Source organism: Palaemon carinicauda, chromosome 21 (assembly GCF_036898095.1).
Source record: "Palaemon carinicauda isolate YSFRI2023 chromosome 21, ASM3689809v2, whole genome shotgun sequence".
Lineage (NCBI taxonomy): Eukaryota > Metazoa > Arthropoda > Malacostraca > Decapoda > Palaemonidae > Palaemon > Palaemon carinicauda.
The window spans coordinates 54110783-54115782 of NC_090745.1; positions in this window are offsets into that span (position 1 = coordinate 54110783).

Below are 5000 nucleotides of genomic sequence, written 5' to 3' on the forward strand. Positions count from 1 at the left end.
AAGATTTCATAATATTAAAACTAGATGAACCTTATTCAAAAGGCGTGTAAGAAAGTTCTATACCTACACCTAATAAAAATTTTATCATTTTACCAATTACCAAAATGACCAGAAAAAATATCGACCAGTATGTTTACTCTCAGTAATTTATAAAATTTTTACAAAGATCATGTTAGACCGAATAGAGAGACAACTAGACTTTACTCAGCCAGGGGAGCAGGCCGGCTTTAGAAGTGAGTTTTCAACGGACCATATCCATGAATTAAACATGCTAATGGGAAAATTAACAAAACATGACATGGTGCTATGTATGGCCTTTATACACTATGAAAATGCCTATGATTGTGTTTAAACTTCAACAGTAATGAAAACCCTTTGAAGGCAGAGACTCGAGGAATCTTACATTGAAACTCTATAAGAAATCTATCAAGAAGTACAGCAATCCAAATAAAATACATAAAGATAATGAGAAAATACTTATTGAAAAGGGAGTTAGAAAGAGAGATCCCATCTCTCCTAAATTATTCACACCATTCCTAAATAATTAATAAGAAATTGAATTGGGAAAATGCTGGTATTTATAATAAAGGAGAAAATCTTAATAAATTTATATTTGCATATCACAGAGTTGTGTTTATGAAATCATGAGACGAATTACAAAAGATGAAGTAATATTTGATTAAACATAAAAAGCAGAAATGTAGGACTGATTATGATGATGTCCAACAAAAATTGAGAAAAATAACAAATAGGGGTTTTGGGCGAACCTCCAGAGATTTTCAATAAATAAACTTAATGAAGACAGACTGTAAGTCTTTCTCATGGCCATGGACACGAAAATTAAATAAGGATATTTATAGGATAGCGAGCTTTTCATAAACAAAATGAGAATATGAAAAATAGAAACGTATTTAATCAGATTATCTTACCAGTTTCAACTGATGCATCAAAAACTTTGTGCCTTAATAAAGCCTTAAAACATGTGCTAATTATAAACCAGAGATCTATGGAAAAATATTATTATTATCATTATTATTATTATTATTATTATTATTATTATTATTATTATTATTATTATTATTTGCTAAGCTACAACCCTAGTTGGGAATAGACACGATTTTATAAGACTAGAAGCTCCAACAGGAAAAATAGCTTTGAGAGGGAAGGAAACTAAATAAAAAATCTTAAGTCCAGTAACAACATTAAAAAAATATCTATATAAACAATGAAAACTATAAAAAAGCAAGAGGAAGAGAAATAAGATAGATTAGTGTGCCTGAGTTTACTCTCAAGCAAGAGAACTCTAACCCAAGAAAGTGGAAGACCATAGCACAGTGGCTATGGCACTACCGAAGACCGGAGAACAATATTTTAAGTTTGGAGTGTCTATCCTACCCTTACCTAGAGGAAAGTGCCCACTTAACAATGTTAGTGTAGTAACCCTTTTGGGTGAAGAAGAATTGTTTGATATTCTCAGTGTTGTCAGGTGTATGTGTAGACAAAGAGAAAATGATCCGTAACCAGAAAGAAGAATCCAATGTAGGTAGTACTGGCTATCCAGGCAAAGGACCCCATAACTCTCTAGCGGTAGTATCTCACCGGGTGGCTAGTGCCCTGGCTAACATACTACCTTTAAGAATGGGAATAAAACTAATAGACAGAAATAGAGCAACCTGGTTGCGAGACAAACTAAATTAGAGGATATTTCATCAAAGCGTACGAAAAATAGATAGACTTGTGCAAGATATAGAATAGGAATGAAAGATAGATGGACATTACCAACAAAAGAATGGTTACTTAGAGACCGAAAAAAAATCAGGAAAAAGTTCGCGTGAGTGGACTGGCATAGGCAGATCATAAGTAGATGAGAGTGGATAGACAAGTCTGGTCAAATTTTTTATATATATATATATATATATATATATATATATATATATATACATAAGTATATTCGATCCCAAGTATGAGGTAGAAATTTATTTCTATTTGAACACGATGTTGTGTTGATATTTATCCATATATATATATATATATATATATATATATATATATATATATATATATATATATATATATATATATATATATATATATCTGTATGTGTGTATGTGTGTGTAACGTAGAAAGGCACTAGAGTCCAATTCCGCGTATATTGAAAGTCATAAAAAAGATGAGAGAAAATTGAGTGCTGGCGTTCCAGTAATTCTTCGGAAAAGCAAACACAGAGACGTAAAGGTAGGATGCAAAACAAAATGGATTGAGTTACTTTATGGGGGAACAACAGAGTGGACCATCGATTTGCTACAGTTCAAATAAAATTGAAAATACTGTCTGGGGTAAATATGTGTCTGTTTTTGTAAGAGAGAGAGAGAGAGAGAGAGAGAGAGAGAGAGAGAGAGAGAGAGAGAGAGAGAGAGAGAGAAAGGGGGGGGGGGGGGTGTCAGTAAACAAAACAAATTATGAGCCTATGTGTTAACTACAAACTCAACTTTTTCATAAGTGTCCAGCTAATAAGGAAAATATCATTAATCAAAACGAGGAATTAATGGTAATTTATTTTACAGTGATTGAAAATTCTAATCAATATAATGAGAAAATGAGATAAATTAACAAAACTTTTAAATGAGAAAAAAGATTTTAATAATTATTCAGAATAAGTTTGTATGTAATTAATCGTTTGGAAAAAAATATTTATCACCATTTATATCCATTTCTCATAGAGATATGATATCTCTTTAAACATAATTAATATTCTCCAAATTTTTATTATTATTATTATTATTATTATTATTATTATTATTATTATTATTACTATTACTTGCTAAGCTACAACCCTAGTTGGAAAAGTAGAATGCTATTAGTCCAGGGGCTCTAACAGGGAAAATAGCCAGGTGAAGAAAGGAAACAAGGAGAAATAAAATATCTTAAGAAGAGTAACATCCAAATAAATATCACTATATAAACTATAAAAAATATAACAAAACAAGAGGAAGAGAATAGACTAGAATAGTGTGCCCGAGTGTACCCTTACGCAAGAGAACTCTAACTCAAGACAATGGAAGACCATGGTACAGAGGCTATGGCACTACCCAAGACTAGAGAAAAATGGTCTGATTTTGGAGTGTCCTTCTCCTAGAAGAATTGCTTAACATAGCTAAAGAGTCTCTTCTACCCTTACCAAGAGGAAAGTAGCCACTGAACATCTCCTTGAGAGAAGATGAATTGCTTGGTAATCTCTGTTATCAGGTGTATGAGGACAGGAAAATATGTAAAGAATAGGCCTGCCTATTCGGTGTGTGTATGTGTGTAGGAAAAGGGAAAATGAACCGTAACCAGAGAGAAGGATCCAATGTAATACTGTCTGGCAAGTCAAAAGACCCCATAACTCTCTAGCGGTAGTATCTCACAGGGTGGCTGGTGTCCTGGCCATTCTACTACCCACATAAGCAATTCAAACATTTTAATCTACCCCTAGCCATGAAAAACATTTATAGATTTACACTTTATGACTAACTAAAACTTATATCTACAGTATGTGTTTGTTAACTTCTACCATCGTACAATTTGTTACAAAAGGAACCTTTATTCTTTCACGCCCTGTGCAGCACAGGATTTCATCTCCCTACCCGCATTGTTAATCATCAAATTAACCTGGACCATCTTGGTTTCTTCGAATTAATTTCTATTCGTCCCCACCTTAGCTTAAAATTTTCATAGCTTACCATGGCGTTATGTACCTAAGGAATTCTCGCTAGATCGTTCCTCTAAAACCAGATATCGTTTGTTGAAGAGGTCTCATATTCATACCCCCCGACTCATGAAATTCAGAGGGAGATGAATGCTCCTAAGAACACAGGTTTAAGATTTGAAGACCAACTAGCCAAGAGGTAAAATATTTAACCCAGGTTTTTATTTGTAAATTTTAATATACTGAACTTTTCTCATCCCAGATTGGTATAGACTTGAATCCTGTCATCGTGTTGAGGGTTTAAACACCTGCCTTAATGCTTTCTTCATTTGTAAAAAGCTTTAACACTTATATTTTTCACAAACTTTATCTCTCTCATCACGTAGATGTGTACTAAGACCACTCCGTCTTGGAAGAATCTATCTAAGAACTATTTTATTTTCCATAAACAGCCACCTCTTTGATCCTCCTGCCCAAATACAAACCTTCAAGGTGGACCTCTAAGCTCCACCTTTTCAATCTCCCAGCAGATGAATTCAATTCCCGCCGATGCTCATCCTATGTGACCCGTAAGGGAAGATGACCTACCATAACGCTATTATAAAGTGTTTGACTGGTGGGCCAAAAAGAAAAAAATAATCCTGACTGGTGGATCCTAGAAGTCTAAGGTAGTAGGTTGGCCAGGGCACCAGCCGCCCGTTGAGATACTACTGCTAGAGAGTTATGGGGTCCATTGACTGGCCAGACAGTACTACTTTGGATCCTTCTCTCTGGTTACGGTTCATTTTCCATTTTGCCTACACACACCGAATTGTCTGGCATATTCTTTACATATTCTCTGCTGTCCTCATACACCTGACAACACTTAGATTACCAAACAATTCTTCACCCAAGGGGTTACTGCTCTGTAATTTTTAAGTGGCAACTTTCCTCTTGGTATGGGTAGAAGGGACTCTTTAGCTATGGTAAGCAGCTCTTCTAGGAGAAGGCCACTCCAAAATCAAACCATTGTTCTCTAGTCTTGGGTAGTGCCATAACCTCTGTACCATGGTCTTCCACTGCCTTGGGTTAGAGTTCTCTTGCTTGAGGGTACACTCGGGCACACTATTCTATCTTATTTCTCTTCCTCTTGTTTTGTTGAAGTGTTTATAGTTTATATAGGAGATATTTATTTTAATGTTGTTACTCTTCTTAAAAATTTAATTTTCCTTTTTTTCCTTTCCTCACTGAGCTATTTTCCTTGTTGGAGACCCTGGGCTTATAGCATTGTGCTTTTCTAGCTAGGGTTGTAGCTTAGCAGTTAATAATATTA